General features: G+C 46.4%; 1 protein-coding gene and 1 long non-coding RNA gene across 3 annotated transcripts in view; one reads left to right on the top strand and one right to left on the bottom strand.

Moving 5' to 3' along the window:
• The window catches only part of MUC16 (mucin 16, cell surface associated), a 143,198-nt gene that overhangs the window by 80,138 nt on the left and 44,372 nt on the right, over window positions 1-18,688 (bottom strand). The gene's annotated exons all lie outside the window — the stretch shown is intronic.
• On the top strand, window positions 1,131-17,337 carry LOC309624716. 2 transcript variants are annotated; one of them, XR_014242088.1, is made up of 5 exons: window positions 1,175-1,253; window positions 3,240-3,295; window positions 4,378-4,675; window positions 5,168-5,241; window positions 14,538-17,337. It is a non-coding gene; the product is annotated as an uncharacterized lncRNA (long non-coding RNA). The 2 variants fall into 2 exon arrangements; XR_014242089.1 differs by lacking the exons at window positions 4,378-4,675; window positions 14,538-17,337 and adding an exon at window positions 7,334-11,147 and having other exon boundaries at window positions 1,131-1,253.

Raw genomic sequence — 18,688 nt, 5'->3', positions numbered from 1 at the left:
ACCTTCTTCTTTGAACTTCTGTCCCCTCACCTCTGAAATGGGGATGGCCATTGACATCACTCTGGAACTTTGGGTCTCCCTGAAGGCGGGAGGGGCTCATTTACCTGCTCGCCTGGGGCAACCTTGGGAGCATCAAGTGACCAGAAGGACAACCTAGGTATAAAGAAGCCCAGGGCTGCCCTGCCTGCCTGGATCCAGCACCTTCCTTTTGGGGGAGGCCACACAGTAACTGGAAAGAAAGGTGACTCTATTGCTTGTGATCGGGAGAAAACATGAGCAAACCTTTCCTCTTTTCCTGGAGCTGAGTCACAGGTGGTGAAAGATTCTGAAATTCTGGCCAGAGCAGGTTACACTCTGGAACCCACCTCTCAGCTCCAGATACCCTCCACGCACACACCTACTCCCTCCAATGCCCTGTCCCTTGATAATCTCCCTCCCTGGACCTCGGATATCTCAGCCAAGCCTGGACTGGGGCGATGACTGTTGTCCAGGGACCCAGGAAGGAGCTCAACAGCACAGCAAGATCTTCATGCTGTCAGGGCCCTGCTGGGAGGGGCAATGGAGAACAGCTATCTCCCCTGGGCGAGGTACTCAAGGGCCAGGAAACAGCCAGGAGAGGAGAAATCCTCCTCAACCCTCAGTCTCTTCCCAGGCAGAGGGTAAAGGTCAGGACTTAGTAATCATCTAAAAATAGGTGTTCAGATCCCTGCTGTGTGACTTTAAACAAAAGGCTCAACCTCTCTGAGCCTCAGTTTCCTCTTCTGTAAAATGGGAGGCAATATGCCCCTATTCTCACCCACACAAGCTCAATCCAGATAACGCAGGTAAAAGCCCTGGCACATACATCTCCATATCCCCTCCCCCCTTGCGTCTCCCTCCCACTTTCCCTATCCCACCGCTCTAGGTGGTCACAAAGCACCAAGCTGATCTCCTTGTGCTATGCAGCTGCTTCCCACTAGCTATCTATTTTACATTTGGTAGTGTGTATATATATATATATATATATATATATATATGGCTGATTCACTTTGTTACACAGCAGAAACTAACAGAACATTGTAAAGCAATTATAGTCTAATAACAATGTTAAAAAAAAAAAGCCCTGGCACATAGTAGGCACGCAATACAAAATGATGATTATTGCAGTCCTCTGGGATCTTGGGGTGTTTCAGCCGCAGGGGCAAAGAGGGAAAAAGCACAGGATGCAGATGTGGATGAAGATGCACCAGATGGGGTCCAGGGTGGAGGGAAAGGTGAGTGGGGAATGGATCGCCCCCAGCTCTGGCATTTTTTAAATTACTCTTTGGGGAGATAGAAACTCAGAGAGGTTAGGTGTCAAGCCCAAGGACACACAGCCTGTCAGCACTGGATTTAGATTTCTTTTCATCTCTGCCCAGGGATTAAGGGAGTCTTTCCCAGCATTAAAGTCAAGAGTCCTGCAGGGTGTCTGAATTGATATTCCAGGGGGATCCCTGCCCTGACAGGTGTCCTGTTTACTGTGGAATTGATGGGGAATTGGGGAGGAGTGTCAACCCTTAGTCCAGGCAACCAGCCCTCACTGGGGCAGCAGCAAGAGTCTGCTCAGTTCAAACAGCCCTCAGCATCAGACTCTGAGGGAGCCTTAGGGTCAAAAGCAGTTAAACAGCCTCTGTTTGTGGTGATGTGCTTTGGGGACAGCTCAGGGGGACACGCCCCATCAGAGGTGGTGGAATTGTCTGATACAAACCCGCCCACAATTCAGGCCATTGTGTGTGTGCCTTACAATGGCGTCCAACCGCAAAGCTCTTCCAGGGGCAAGAGCTGGCCTGGGTGACTCAGGGCTGGGGGGCTGGGGTGCCCTCTCCACCTGCTTCAGGAGCTGCAGAGAGGCCTGTGTGGGTGAGGAGGCGGCCCACCTACTCCGGGTGGCTCCTGGGCTGCCAGTGTCCAGGGCCTGAGGTCCTCAGGATGGGGAAGCAGGATGACCCCACCATCACTCTCCTTCAGGCCTTAGTGGCTTCCGTTTCCCAGACAAGCATTGAGGACAGTCCTTTCTCCTGGGAGGAGTAAACGAACAGATATTTAAGCACCTGGCACATAGTAGATGCCCGTTCTCAGGTTATCTTGGACACCAGAGTGGTTTGGCTGGAAAGCCCTGACTTCCTGCCCAAGGAGGCAGCTGGAGTAAAACAGTCCAGGAGTCTAGGCAGCCCTGGAGCCACACGTGGAGGATCTTGGACCTTCTTTCCATAGGAGAGAGAGCCCAACATCAAGCTGGACTCCCAGCTTTTCCTGAGGCCAGTGGGTTTCTCTGGTTAGCCAGACCCAAGCTGATCCCCCAGATGACCAACAGGCCTGCAAAGTCCCCCTTGAGAGCCAAGAACATACCTCCCCTAACCCTCACAGTCTGCCTTTCTGCTCCCACCCCTCCCCTCAGCATCCCCCCTTCAAGCAGCCCAAATGCGCTCACATCACATTGAACGACCCAAACACACCTTGCACCTTCCTGCCTCCTGGCCTCTGCCCACCCAGTTCTCCCTGCCAGGAGTGCCCTTTTTCTTCTTCCACTAATTGCACCTGTAGAAATCCCTGCCAACTGAACACCACCCTGCAGTTTAGGCAAACCCTCACCTCCAGAACCCCTAAGGTGGCAAAGCTCCTGCTCAGCCTTGTACCAAGAGAGCCTGGGCACCACTCTGCCTCGCCCACCAGCCTGGACCTCCTGCAAGCCTGGGGCTGTGACTTGCTCATTTCCCACCTGAGAGCTGAGCACAGGTACTGGGATCAGAGGTGTCAATAAAAAACAAAAAAACCAAATAAAACCAGATAGATAACCAATAAGGACCTACTGTATAGCACAGGGAACTCTACTCAATATTCTGTGATAACCTATATGAGAAAAGAATCTAAAAAAGAATGAATGTATAATGTATAACTGAATCACTTTGCTGTACACCTGAAACTAACACATTGTAAATCAACTATACTCCAATAAAAAACAAAAAACAACACACCCAAACCCTAGGGAATGAACGTGCAAGTGAGCCAGCGAAAGAAGAGGTGCCTGGGTATCTCTGATCCAGCAATATTTAATTCACGATGCAGCCACTGTGTGAAGTCTCCCCAGTCAGTTTGGAAAACGTAGCCTCACCTGGCTGGCTGTGATGGAAGCCTTTGCTGAAAAGCAAAAGCCCTTGTGGCTGCCCCTGTGGGGGGCTTGGGAAGCTGACGCGCCTGTCACATCTGCCCCTCTTTTCCAGGAATCTGTCCGACTCCTCCGCTGGCCCCAGCTCAGCCCGGCTTACCTGGCCCGCAGGTGAGGAGGAGGGTCACGGTCAGAGCCACCAGCTGCCCTCGCCGATGGCGCCCCAGGTGTGCAGGGCTTTCCCTGCCCATGCTCCTGCCCACCCACCCGGGGAGTGCTCCTCACACCCCGAGCGAGTCCCAGTGACTGAACCCAGCCCAGTAGAGCCAGCCGGGCTCCTGGGAGGGCGTTGAGGACACGCCTTGCTGAGCTTCCCGAGAGGGGCAGGGCCTGCCCTAGGGGGAAGCAGTGGCTCGGTGGCTGGCAAAGGTCAGCTGGCATTATTCAGTGCCCTCGTGGCGACTAACACCTGCCAACTGATACCCTTTGTGAAGAGGGGCACAGGGGATCCCCACCCACCAGACTCAGCCTGGCTCCCGAAAAGCCTGTTGCCAGACCAAGAGACGCCCCCCTACCCCACCCCACCCCCTGCCCCCCACCCAAGGGTCCGGCTGGCCTTACAGGTGAACAGGAGGCTGACCATAGATCTGTCCTAATCTTTCAAGTCCCCTGGGTTCTACCTGACAACTTCCTGCTCAGGGGCTGGCACCACCAGGCCGAGCTGGGTGGACCCTCCCTGGGGGAGGCGCGGCTGGCTCCCAGGGTTTTGGAATGTGCGGGAGTGGGAGACTGCGTGCCCACGTGGGAACTCCCTGGCTGCCAGGGAAGCAGAGGGCCGGGGTTGTTGTCCGCTTGGGGAGCCCCTCAGGGCCCCCCTGTGCCCCACCCCGTACCCCTCCAGGCCCCACATGGCCAGCATGGGGGCTGCAGTGCTCACTCCCCAGCCGAGCCCTGCGGCGGCCCCAGGGGCAGAGAAGAGCAGGAGGGGCTGGCATGGGATTCTGCCTCCTCCTTGACAAGGCTGCAGCCTCCAGGGATTCTGGTCACCCCAGGCCTGGGCTGTTACAACAGCTGCCCTTCTCCCCCACCGTCTGCCAAACAGATTTTGCCAGGGCGATCCTCCTTAGGTACGTGATCCCCAGTGTCCCCCATGCTCCTCCCTCATCCAGGCACTCAGGAGACCCTCACCCTCCCTCCTGGTCCACCCCTCAAGCCTCTAACAGCCAGACAGGTGGGTTTATCTTCTCATCCAGGGGACGGCACACGCAGGTGTGAAGGTGGCAGGCAGTGGCCACCCCACGAAACCTCACATCTCTCCTGCATCTGGTACCCAGAGCCAAACTCCATGGACCTGTAGCCAAGGCGAGCTTATCAGAACACCCACCCACCCACCTGCCCCCCGGTCCTTCATGCTCAACGCGACGTCCTGCTAACCTACTCTCCACCCTTCTTGCCCGGATGCCATTCACTCACTCTCAGCATGGACACACTCTGCTGAGCCCCTGCTACACTTCAGGCATGCAGCCTGGCCAAGATGGACAAATGATCAAGGTGGGGTGGCAGAAGCGTAGAAGTCGGTGGGAGACACCAGTCCCAGACTGGGAACGGGCAGGGGATCAGGAAAGGCTTCCTGGAGGAGGTGCCACGTACACCAAGTCCTGAAGGATAAGCTGAAGCCAGCTGGGCCAGGGGAGGTGGGGAGTGGAGAAAGGAGTGTTCCAGGGAAAAGACACAGTGTTAGCAAAGACTGGAGGCAGCAGGAAGCAGGAAGTGGAGTCTGGCTTTTGTCCAAACCCCCTCCCTTGGTTGTCTACCCGGGCACCTCCTCCCTTCCTTAAGGAAACAATCAGAAACAGAGGCCAAGCTAGAGGGTCCAGTGGGAGATCACGGTGGTCAGCTCCCCGCACCTCACAGAGGGGAAAATTGGGCACCCAAAAAGTACCAGGACCAGCAAGATCAGTGACAGAGCTGGGACCAGACCCCAGATCCTTGGACTCTCCGAACTCTGCCTATTTAAGCGATTTAAATCCTCTGTCTCTCCAGGACACGACAACAAGCACCCCCGAACACCATCAGAGAGGCCTCAGCGTCCAGGAGCTGCCCTGCTCTTACAACGGGTGCACAGGGGTTTATGGGTTTAGGTTCACAATAGGTAATCACAACTACTGTTTATTGAACACCTACTATGCGCTGGGCATGGCTTCCAGTCATCCCCACGACCCTGAAGCTAGGTTTTACCCTCACAGTGGTTCTATAAGGTGGTTGCTACTCATTGTCCCATTGCACAGATGAGAATGCCGAGGCTTAGGGATTTGCCCAAAGTCACTCATCTAGCACATAGCAGAACTAGGATTTGAACTCTGTTTTGATCGAGAACAGTGTTTCTCACCTAAGGGTTATTTCCCCCACCCCCCAGAGGACATTTGGCAATGTCTAGAGTCATTTTTGGTTGTCATGAGGGGAAGGGGGGCTGCTACTGGCATCTAGTGGATAGAGAACAGGGATGTTGGTGAATATCCTACAGTGCAAAAGACAAACCCACTTGACAATGAATTATCCAGCCCCAAATGTCAATACTGACACTGATAAAAAACAAAAACAAACAAACAACACCCCCCCCAAAAAAACCAAACTGGTCTAAAGCCACACTGTTGTCCAGTGGAACTTTCTGGATAATGTTCATGTTCTATATCTGTGCCATCCAACAGGGCCACCCACCATGAGCCACATGTGGCCACTGAGCACTTGAAATGTGGCTGGTGTGACTGAGGAACTGAATTTTTTATTTTGTTTAATCTGAATTAAAAAAAAAAACAATCCTCAGTTCAGTTATTAGAAAATTTATGAGTAGGCTTGGAACAGCTTAAGCATGTGAATGTACTTTTTCTTTTTTTTAATTTATTTTATTGAAGTATAGTTGATTTACAATGTTGTATTAATATCTACTGTACAGCAAAGTGATTCAGCTATACATATATATACATTCTTTTTCATATTCTTTTCCATTATGGTTTATCCCAGGATGTTGAGTATAGTCCCCTGTGCTATACAGTAGGACCTTGTTGTTTATCCACTCTATAAATAATAGTTTGCATCTGCTAATCCCAAACTCCCGATCCTTCCCTCCCCCTCTCCCCCTCCCACTTGGTAACCACAAGTCTGTTCTCTATATCTGTGAGTCTGTTGTTTTTTGGTAGATAAGTTCATTTGTGTCATACTTTAGATTCCACATATAAGCGATATCATATGATACTTGTCTTTGTCTGGCTTAACTTCACTTATTATGATAATCTATCTCTAGGTCTACCCATGTTGCTGCAAATAACATTATTTCATTCTTTTTTACAGCTGAGTAATATTCCACTGTATATATGTACCACATCTTCTTTATCCATTCATCTGTCGATGGACATTTAGGTTGTTTCCATGTCTTGGCTATTGTGAATAGTGCTGCAATGAATATTGGGGTGCATGTATCTTTTCAAAGTATGGTTTTCTACAGATATATGCCCAGGAGTGGGGTTGCTGGATCATATGTTAGCTTTAGTTTTTTAAGGAACCTCAATACTGTTCTCCATAGGGGCTGCACCAATTTACATTCCCACCAACAGTGTAGAGGATTCCCTTTTCTCCACACCCTCTCCAGCATTTGTTATTTGTAGACATTTTAATGATGGCCATTCTAACCAGTGTGAGGTGGTACCTCATTGTAGTTTTGATTTGCATTTGTCTAATAATTAGCGGATGTACTTTTTCTACTGGAGTTTTATGAAATCTAAATACAGATCCAGAGTTCAGATTAAAAATCTAGCATCTGAAATGAGATGCTCTATAAAGTTTAAAATGCATACCAGATTTAGAAGATGTAGTATGAGAAAATAATATAAAATATCTTCTTAGTCATTTTATACTAGTTACTTATTGAAATGATAACTATTTGGATATACTGGTTAAATAAAATAGATGATGAAGATGAACAGCACCAGTGTCTTTTTACTCTTTTAATGTGGCTACTGGAAAATCTCCAATTACGTATGTGACTTGGGTTCTTGGGTTCTCTTTCTATTGGTTAACACTGGTCTGGGATCTGAGTGCTCCCCACTATAAATAATGTTAATTATTTAAGATATTATTATTACTATTTAATTATTTAATCTTAGTCGTCTTAACTATAAATACCTTTGCCTCTCTTTGTTCTGTCTCCCCCAGCTTGGCAGTTCCTGCACCGATGACAAGGATGGGGTGGGATCCATATTCCCTTCTCTACCCTTGACGATGCTTAGCTACGTCAGCAGGACCACTTGGGAACGGGGGAAGATGAGGGCAGGTCCCTGGATGCTCTTCTCTCAGAGGTCTGCCTGCCCTTCTGTGGGGACATGGAGCAAACAGCAGGGTCAGAGAAGGAGCAAAGCAACCTCTGGCTTCTGCTGGACCCAGAATGACCCTGTGGCCTGAGCCAGCCTTGCTTTCCGATGGCATTGCTGGGGGAAGAAGGGAAAGGTCAGGGCTGGGCTGGGCTGCCTGAGCAAGACAGAAGGCTGAGGATACTGCCTGGGCAGAAAGGGAGAGAGAAGCTAGCGGTAGAGGCACAATCAGAGAAACAGGAGGAGTAACCCACACGGTCGGTCGTCACTGAACCTGCAGGAGGAGTGGGTGTTGAGGGCAAGGGAGAGACTACCATACACATGTCATATAAAAGGCAGAGGTAGGGACTCCCCTGGCGGTTCAGTGGTGAAGACTCCACGCTTCCACTACAGGTGGCACGAGTTCGATCCCTGGTTGGGGAACTAAGATCCTGCATGCGTGCAACCAAAAAAAAAAAAAAAAAAAGCAGAGGTAGAAGAAGCTCAGGAGAAGTTATCAGTGATTCCTGAGACAGTTGTTTCCATGCAGGAAAATGGGCAAGGCCAGGTTGTCAGGCTTAGAAGTCCAGAGGGTATGAGACTGGTGCTAGGGGTAGCCTGGGTTCAAATCCTTGTCACTCCACAGCAGCGATAATGACTACAATAATAACAATGTTTACTGACCACCTACTGTATGCCAGCCATTAGGGAAAAAGGAAGAAGTGTGCCAGGAGCTAAGGGCGCTGACATTAAATCACAGCATTAACAAGCAGCATTTATTCAATGTTTTCTCTGACCTCCTTCCTTTACAGGCTTTAATGGCTCATTTGGTTCTATGAGGTGGTGCATTCATCAACCCATTTCACAGAGAAAGAAACCGAGGTGCAAAGAAGCTCTATAATCACACAAGACTGCAGTGAGGCAGCTTATGTTTCCATTCATAATATGTTCAAGAACAGGCAAGACTAACAGATGGGAATGAAAGCCAATGATGTGCTGGGGATGGGGACATTGGAAAAGGAGCATGAGGGAAACTTCTAGAGCAGCAGTTCTCAATCAGGGACAATTATGCTCCCCAGGGACATTTGGCACTGTCTGGGGACATTCTGAGCTGTCCAAACTGAGAAGTTTCTCAAAGAAGACATACAGATGGCCAACAGGTACATGAAAAGGTGCTGAACGTCACTAATCATCAGGAAAATGCAAATCAAAACCATAAGGAGATGTTGCTTCAACCTCTTAGGATGGCTGTCATCAAAAAGACAAGAGATAGTTCATAGCAGCACTATTTACAATAGCCAAGACATGGAAGCAACCTAGATGTCCATCGACAGATGAATGCATAAAGAAGATGTGGTACATATATACAATGGAATATTACTCAGCCATAAAAAGAATGAAATAATGCCATTTGCAGCAACATGGATGGACCTAGAGATTATCAGACTAAGTGAAGTAAACCAGACAAAGACAAATATCATATGACATCGCTTATGTGTGGAATCTAATAAAAAAGATACAAATGAACTTATTTACAAAACAGAAAGAGACTCACAGACATAGAAAACAAGCTTATAGTTACCAACGGGGAAAGGAGGTGGGGAAGGATAAATTAGGAGGTTGATTAACATATACACTACTATATGTAAAACAGATAACCAACAAGGACCTACTGTATAGCACAGGGAACTATACTCAATATTTGTAATAACCTATAAGGGAAAAGAATCTGAAAAAGAATATATATATGCACAACTGAATCACTGTTCTGTATACCTGAAACTAACATGATATTGTAAATCAACTATACTTCAATAAAAAAAGTAAAGAAAAACAGTGTTTAGCACCTTAAAATAATCATATATACATGATTATTTAGCACCTTAAAATAATCATATACACACACATATATATGTACATATAAATTGCTATAAAAAAAGAAAAGACGAGATAACAAATGCTAGTGAGGATGTGGAGAAAAGGGAATCCTCACGTACTGTTGGCGAAATGTAAATTGGTGCAGCCCCTACAGTTAAAAATTTTTAAATAGAACTACCATACCATATGATCCAGCAATCCCACTTCTGGGTATTTATCCAAAGGAAATAAAATCTTGATCTCAAAGAGATATCTGCACCTCCACGTCATTGCAGCATTATTTACAATAGCCAAGACATGGAAACAACCTAAGTGTCTATCAATGGATGAATGGATAAAGAAAGCATCACACACACACACACACACACACACTGGAATATCATTTAGCCATAAATAGGAGAAAATCTTGTCATTTGCAACAACAAGGATGCACCCGAAGGGTATTATGCTAAGTGAAATAAGCCAGGCAGAGAAATACAAGTGCTGTATGATTTCACATGTGGAATCTAAACAAACCGTACTCAGTAATACAGAGAACAGACTGGTGGTTGCCAGAGGTGGGGAGTGATGGGGGAGGGGTACAGGAAATGGGTGAAGGTAGTCAAAACACACAAACTTCCAAGCAACAAAAAAACAAGTCAGAGGTGTGATGTGGGTGCTACCGGCATCTAGTGGGTGTTGGCTGGGGTCGAGGTCAACATCCTACAATACACAAGACAGCCCCTCCCAACAAAGGATCATCCCACGCCAAACATCAGTACTGTGGTGGCTTGAGAAACCATGTTCTAGAGGAAAGGAATGTTCTATACCTTGGGCGGTGTGGAGGTTACACGTAAGCAAAAATTCATTGAGTCATCCACTTATGACCAGGGAATTGTACACTTTAGTGGGTAGATGTTATACCTCAAAAAAAATTTTTTAAAATTAACTTTAAATATTTATTTTTTTAATTTAATTTTTATTTTATATTGGAGTACAGTTGATTTACAATGCTGTGTTAGTTTCAGGTGTACAGCGAAATGATTCAGTTATACCTATACCTATTCTTTTTCAGATTCTTTTCCCTTATAGGTTATTACAGAATCTTGAGTAGAGTTCCCTGTGCTATACAGTAGGTCCTTGTTGATCATCTGTTTTATATATAGTAGTGTGTATACGTTAATCCCAAATTCCTAATTTATCCCTCCCCCGGACCTTTCTCCCCTTTGGTAACCATAAGTGTGTTTCGAAGTCAGTGACTCTGTTTCTGTTTTGTAAATAAGTTCATTTGTATCATTTTTTTTTTTAGATTTCCCATATAAGTGATATCATATAATATTTAGAAATTTTTAAATGTAATTGGCAGAGGGCGGTGCTGAACCGAGGCCTGTCCGAATAATATTGGGCTAGCCAAAAAGTTCGTTCGGGTTTTTCCATTACATCGCATGGAAAAACCCGAACGAACTTTTGGGCCAGCCCATAGTTTTTCACCTGAACAATGAGGACACGTTGCTCATTGGCTCCCTGCCTCCCTTCTTGCTCTGCTCCAAATCATTCTCCACAGCGCATCTGTTCAGACTCTCCAATGTCCTCCTCATACCACACGTGGAATAAAATCTAAATTCCTCACCAAGACCTCCACAGCCCTCGGGTCTGGCTCCAGCCACCTCTTAGTCTTTTTTTCCCTCTCCTCTCCCCTCTCTCTCTGATCTACCACACTGGTCTCTTTGCTGGAAGTTGCACATGTGAGGGCTTTGCAACCTCAGGGCCTTTGCACGTGCTGTTCCCTCTGTGCCTGACTCGCCTCACGACAATTTCTTTTCACGCTTCAGGTCCACCTCAGGGCCATTGCACCTGCTCTTACCTCTGCCTGACTCTACACAACTGGCACCTTCCCATCCCTCAAGCCTCCATTGAGATATCACCTCGCCAGAGAAGTCTGCCTTCACCATCCCCCCCCAAACTGTCCTGCCTTATCCATCATGTGCCACTTCATCATCCTCTTTTTATATGCCCCTCCTGCCCAAGTCAATTTTCTAAATTGTATCATCCATTTGTTCACTTGCTTATTGTCTCCATTTCCCCCTAGGGGGCAGGTCTGGGTCTATCTTAGTCATGGCTCTATCCCGCATGAATGACACACAATGGGCCCTCAAATACTTGTTGAATAAAAAAATAAAGTCCTAGGATTTCCTCAGTGGAGTTGAGAAGGGTACCCTATTCTATTTACTTTAGCTCTATGAGGGCTTAGCAGCCTTGGGAAATCAGCCTTCTGGGGGTGCGCTATGTGAAACCCTGTCCTGGACCCTTCCTTTCCATCCTCGGAAACTTCTACGTCATTCTTGACCCTCTGCCCCCAACCCCACCTGAGTTCAAGCCTTCGTCATCTCTGACTTTTTGAAACGGCCTCTTTACGCATCCTCTGCCTCCACCCACCCAGAATGACCTTCCAAAAATGCAAAACTGTCCATGCCCCGCCCCTGGTCTGAATTCTTCTGTGCCTTCTCATTGCCCTCAGGATCAAGTCCAAAGTCCCCAGCCTGGCTCTTAAGGTTCATCTTGATCTGGGACCAGCCCCGCCCCCGCCCCCGCCCCCGCGCATTCGCCTGAGCGCAGTTTCCCCGTAAACCAGGGATTCAGCAGCGCCAGAGCATCTTGCCACGCCCACAACACTGGGCATGATCTCTCCCCTCCAAGCCTTTGCCCGGGCTGTTCCCTCTGTCAGGACTGCTCTCCCTCTCTTCACCTGACACATTCCTTCAAAGGCTTTGTTTACAGGTCCTGTGATTCATGAAGGGCCCTCGCCCTCACCTCCGCCTCCCACAGACAGAATGCTTACCTCCCGTCCCGGTTTCCAGAGCACTCTGTAACTTCCTCCGTGAAAGAGCTTGACCACACGATCACACATCTGGGTTTGGATCTCTTACAGTCCCTAGATTTGTGAATACCACAGAGGGTACCTGACACGCAGGAGGTGTGCAAAAAAATAATAATAAAGGAGTTTCCTGACCGATTTCATTTATTTACTTACCAGTCACCAGACACCAAGCTCTGCGCATAAAGAGGTGAATGAAACAGACCCACTGCACCTCCTCTGTGGTTTCTGTGCCTCTTTGATGCTTCATCTGATCTTGGTGTGTAGTTATTTATATATGGTGTGCAGGACCCCTTGATGGAGCCCAAGCTGATTCAGTCTCAAATCCAGACACATCTGGGTAATGCTGGAGGATGGATGGATTGGAAGATTTGAGGTCTATTGATATCAGGGTTTCTTCATTTTGACACTATTGATGTTTGGAGCCAGATAATCCTTTGCTGGGGGGGGGTGGGGGGGAAGAGGTTGTCCTGTGCATTGTAGGGTGTTTAGCAGAATCCCTGACCTCTACCTACAAAATGCCAGTAGCACCTCCCAAGTGGTGACAACCTAAATGCCACCAGATATTGCCAACTGTCATCTGGGCGCAAAATCACTCTTAATTGAAAAACCTAATTGATTTATATTAATATCAAAGAATCTACCCCAAAGACAAAATCCAGTTAGCAAGAAGAAAAGTGACTCCAAGTGCAGCCCAGTGGTTAAAAGCTTAGAGTTCATATGAAAATTCATTGAGCTATCCACTTAGGATTTGTGGACTTTACTGGGTATACATTATACTTCCATATAAAAGAATAAAAGGGAGGGTAATATGTTATATCTCTGTGGGGTGAGGTTGGTGATATTTTACAGCTCAAGAGAAATTTGGGTTACACCGAAGTAGGCGTTTGTCCAAAGTTAGCAAATTACACCTGAGATCTGTGCATTTCACTTAACGTAAATTTGATCTCAAAAGATAAAAATCTATATACAAATATTGAATTCTAGTTAACTCTCTGCGTGATGAACTACTTAGAGGGGGATGGTACTGATAATGCAACTTCTTTGGAAGCATCAAAATTAAGATGCTTAGATACGACAGATAGAGGGATGAAGGGATGGATGGATGGATCGATCGATGAGTGGATGATAGATGGATGGATGGACAGACAGATGTGTGAGAGTGGATGATGGGTGGATGGATGGATAGACAGATGTGTGATAAAGCAAGTATGGCAAAATATGAAAGTAGAATCTAGGTGGTGGGTATATGAGAGTTCACAGCAACATTCTTTCAACTTTGCTGTATGTTTGAAATTTTTCATAAGAAGGTATTGGAAAACAATGCCTTGGGCCATGCATGTTTTTGTGCCTAAGTTCTAATTCCTTAAAAAAGGGAAAAGATAATAGTCTATATGGATTTGGGGTCAGATTCACCTCTGACCAGGCTGTGCCCTTTCTTCCTCTGGACCTGCTTTTCCTCCCATCAGCTTGGGGCTGTGATTTATTAAGGCAGGGTTACAGGCGCAAGTCCTGGAGTCAGACACACAGGGCTCAATCATGGCTCCACCACTTTGCAAGTGTGCAGCCTTGGACAATGACCTCACGTTCTGTGCATCTCAAACTGGCGTTTGCAACGACATGGATGGACCTAAAGATTTATCATACTAAGTGAAGGAAGCCAGACAAAGACAAATATCATATGATATCGCTTATATGGAATCTAAAAAAAGAAAAAGATACAAATGAGCTTATTTACAAAACAGAAAGAGACTCATAGACATAGAAAATGAATTTATGGTTACCAAAGGGGAAAGGGGGGGAGGGATAAATTAGGAGTTTGGGATTAACATATATACACTACTATATATAAAATAATCAACAAGGACCTGCTGTATAGTACAGGGAACTATACTCAATATAATAACCTATATTATATTTGTAATAACCTGTAAGGGAAAAGAATCTGAAAAAGAAGATATATGTATCTGGATCACTGTGCTGTACACCTGAGACTAACATGACATTGTAAATCAACTATACTTCAATAAAAAAGAAGAATCATGGGGGTGGAAAAAAAAACTGGACATTGGAAGTACCTGTTTTGCAACATTGCCATGGGGGCTGAAATGAGAAACCTCGTACCCATGTAGCAAAGCTAGTGGTGACAAGAGGTGGCAATAAGCATGCTTATCTGGGAGTTTCTGTGAGACACCTCCTGCAGTCGACCTGGGGGAGAACTTGAGAGACTTCAGAAAAGTGGAAGAGGATGGTAGGGCAGGGCCAAGCCAAGGAAATATTTTCTTGCAATTATTTGCAATAAATAAATAATAAAATCTCTTCATTTTCATTCCTCCAGGTGATACAGCCTGAGAAATAGGAATTCCAAAGGCACATCTGCTCTTCCTCACTTGCAGATCTTGAAAGCAGGATTAAGATGTCTTCCAGGGAATTCCTTGGTGGTCCAGTGGTTAGGACTCCAGGCTTCCATTGCAGGGGGCATGAGTTCGATCCCTGGTTGGGGAACTAAGATCCCGCATGCTGTGCAGCGTGACCAAAAAAAAAAAAGAAAAAAAGACACCTTCTAGGACTTGCCATGGGGTCTCCAGCCCTCAGCTTAAGGGTCTATTTTACTTAGTAAGTCCCTTTACCCATATTTTCTGAGTTACGTGAAAGTGGAGGCAAAGATGATTGAAGTTTCAAGTGTGGGTGACTCCGAGGGCAGAAGCCTCGTGTTATGGGTTAAATTGTGTCCCCCCCCCCACCGCAAAGATGCTAAAGTCCTAACCCCCAGTACCTATGCATGGGATTTTGGATTTTATTTGGAAATAGGTTCTTTCCAGATGATCAAGTTAAAATGAGGTCATGAGGGTGGGCCCTAATCCAATATGACTCTGTCCTTATAAAACGGGGAAATTTGGACACAGAGACCGACATGCACAGGGAGAAGGCCATGAGAAGATGAAGGCAGAGATCAGGGTGATACATCTATAACACAAGTGTTGCCAAAGATTGCCAGCAAACCACCATAAGCTGGGAGAGAGGAGTGAAACAGACTTTGTCTCCACCACAGCCTTCAAATAGAACCAACCCTGACAACACATTGATCGTGGACTTCTATCTTCCAGAACTCTGAGATAATCCATTTCTGTCATTGAAGCCACCCAGCTTGTGATGTTTTGTGACAGCATCCCTAGGAAACGAATACACCTGTATATAGCAGCAAGGAAGCCAGCCATGGGGCAGGATGAGAAAGGGCAACGATTCAATTCAAACTAACAAGTTGTTTCCAGGGGCTGCCACATGCCTGGTGCTGTGCTAGGTATGAGGATGTAGCAGTGAGCAAGAGTCACAGCCCCTGCCCTTAGGGGGCTTTAGAGTGACCCGAAGGAGGCAGGCAGTAAGGAATAGCACTCATGCCATTGTGACTTCAGGTGATTTACAAGGTGGGGATTTAATCTAATCTGGGAACTTGGTGAAACTGGGGGTGGGGTGGGGGGAAGGAGGGGGTGGTGTGGAGACGTGAAGGGTGAGTAATACCAGACAAAGGGAGAGCAGAGGAGCATTTAGACAGATGGGATGATGTACCAAAGCCCAAAGACTTGAGTGACCTGGGGCAGAAGTTTCCTTTCATGGGAAGAGAGACCTAGAAAGAATCTAGAGAGCCAGGTGGCGGGGGCCAAGGCAGTGGACCCGGATGTGGTTGGCAAAATCATGGTCTCCCAGAGATGTCCGCGTCCACATCCCCAGAACGTGCAAATGTGACTCTACATGACAAAAGGGACTTTGAGGATGTGATTGAGTTAAGGATCTCGAGATGGAGAGATTATCTTGGATTATCCAGATGGCTCAAAGTCATCACAAGGGTCCTTGTAAGAGGGAAGCGTGAGGGTCAGAGTCAGAGAAGGAGATGTGAGGAGGGAAGCAGAGGTCGGAGAGTCAGAGAGAGATTTGAAGATGATACACTGCTTTTTTTTTTAAGATTTTTTTTTTTTTTAATGTGGACCATTTTTAAAGTCTTTATTGAATTTGTTACAATATTGCTTCTGGTTTTTTTTTTTTTTTTATGTTTTGGGTTTTTTTTGGCCTTGAGGCATGTAGGATCCCAGTTCCCCAACCAGGGATCAAACCCACACCCCCTGCATTGGAAGACGAAGTGTTAACCACTGGACCACCAGGGAAGTCCCTACACTGCTGGTTTTGAAGATAGAGGTAGGAGCCATGAGCCAAGGAATGTGAACAACTTTCTTGAAGCTGGAAAAAGCAAGGAACAGGTTCTCGCCGAGGGTCTCCAGAAGGAATGCAGCCCTGCTGACACCTTGATGTTAACCCAGGGAGACCCATTTTCAGACATCTGACTTCCCGAACTGTAAGATAATAAAATGGTTTTGTTTCAATCAAAAAATGGGTGGAAGACCTAAATAGACATTTCTCCAAAGAAGACATACAGATGGCCAACAAACACATGAAAAGATGCTGAATATCACTAATTATTAGAGAAATGCAAATCAAAACCACAGTGAGGTATCACCTCACACCCGTCAGAATGGCCATCATCAAAAAATCTACAAGGAGAGGGTGTGGAGAAAAGGGAACCCTCTTGCACTGTTGGTGGGAATGTAAATTCACACAGCCACTTTGGAGAACAGTATGGAGGTTCCTTAAAAAGCTAAAAATAGAACTACCATATGACACAGCAATCCCACTACTGGGCATATACCTGGAGAAAAACATAATTCAAAAAGATACACGTACCACAGTGTTCTTTGCAGCACTATTTACAATAGCCAGGACATGGAAGCAACCTAAATGTTCATCGACAGATGATGAATAGATAAAAAGATGTCGTACATATATACAATGGAATATTACTCAGTCATAAAAAGGAACAAAACTGGGGCATTTGTAGTGATGTGCATGAACTTAGAGTCTGTCATACAGAGTGAAGTAAGTCAGAAAGAGAAAAACAAATATTGTATATTAACACATATATATGGAATCTAGAAAAATGGTACTTATGAACCTATTTGCAGGGTAGGAAAAGAGACACAGACGTAGAGAATGGACTTGTGGACACAGGGTGGGAATGGGAGGGTGGGACGAATTGAGAGAGTAGCACTGACATATATATACTACCACGTTTAAAATACGTAGCTAGTGGGAAGCTGCAGTATAGCACAGGGAGCTCAGCTCGGTGCTCTGTGATGTCCTAAAGGGGTGGGATGGGGCGGGGGTCAGAGGGAGGCTCAAGGGGGAGGGGATATATGTATACATATAGCTGATTCACTTTGTTCTGCAGCAGAAACTAACACAACATTGCAAAGCAATTATACTCCAAGAAAAAAATAAACTGGTTTTGTTTGAAGGCGTTATGTTTGTGGTGATTTGGGACAGCAGCCATAGGAAACTGATACACCAGGAGACTGACCAGTCAGGAGGGACTTCACGGGGGAGGTTCAGAGAACTGATGCCAGCTCCCCACAGGCAGTACAGAGGGATGTGAACGCCCAGCCTCCAAGAAATATTTGCCAGACGACCATGTGAATAGATGAGTCAACAAACAAGTCGGCAACCCTCATCACCATCGTCACCACTTTTTTTTTTTTTTTGAGCACTTACAGAATACAAAGGCACTTACTGGCAGGAACTTGTTTTATTTCTTTAAGCCTCACAACAAACTTAACAGTTACGCAATATTTCCCCCTTTGTACAGACGTGGAAACCGTGGCTCAGAGGAATCGTCTGACTTGATCAATCATTCAGTGGAGGAGAGGCAAAGGCAGGATTTGAACCCAGACAGGTCTGAGTCCAGAGCCTGCATGCGTGTACTTCAGTGTGCATTTGTTAAACAGATGAATGTACTCACAAAGGCATCCACAACCCTGCAGCTGAGATGTCCTTCCCCAGGGACCCTCCTCCAAGGAGGGGGTGGCACTGACATCTCTGGGAAGGAATCTTTGAGGAGTTCTTGAGCCTGGGCATGCAGGGATGGGGACAAAGAATCCACATCTGAGAGGCTGAAGCCACTCAGACTATCACCTAGGTATTCAGGACTATTCACCCATTTTCTTTCAAGGAAGAACTTCCCAAGAGTGGTCTTTACAATGGTGCCACAGTGACAGATTTTAATTACATGAAAATGCTCAGGTCTTGCCCAGCCTATAAGGACCTGCTACAACATTCCCCATGTGGAGTCTTTCAGCCTCTACTTGCATGCCTCTAGCAATGGGGAGCTCACTACCTTATTCAACTCATGATTAATCATGATATATCAAAACTCTTATGATTAATCATGATAGCATCCCTCTATTGGTCCAAATTCTGACCTCTAGAGCTACAAAGTCTTCTTCTCTCTTCCACTGCGAGATCCCTTGGCTTTTTCTTGTCAGAGGCAGACTGGCAAAATAACGTATGTAAACGCCTACTTAGTTCCCTGCACTCATATTAAGACCCAACATCACACACTGGCTCAGCCAGCTGTTGTTAGATAGCTTTCAAAGATGGTCCTCA

This window comes from Balaenoptera borealis (genome assembly GCF_965194805.1).
Source record: "Balaenoptera borealis genome assembly, chromosome: 2".
NCBI lineage: Eukaryota > Metazoa > Chordata > Mammalia > Artiodactyla > Balaenopteridae > Balaenoptera > Balaenoptera borealis.
Note: the sequence above shows the minus strand (reverse complement) of the source record. Positions and strands in the feature narration are given on the sequence as shown.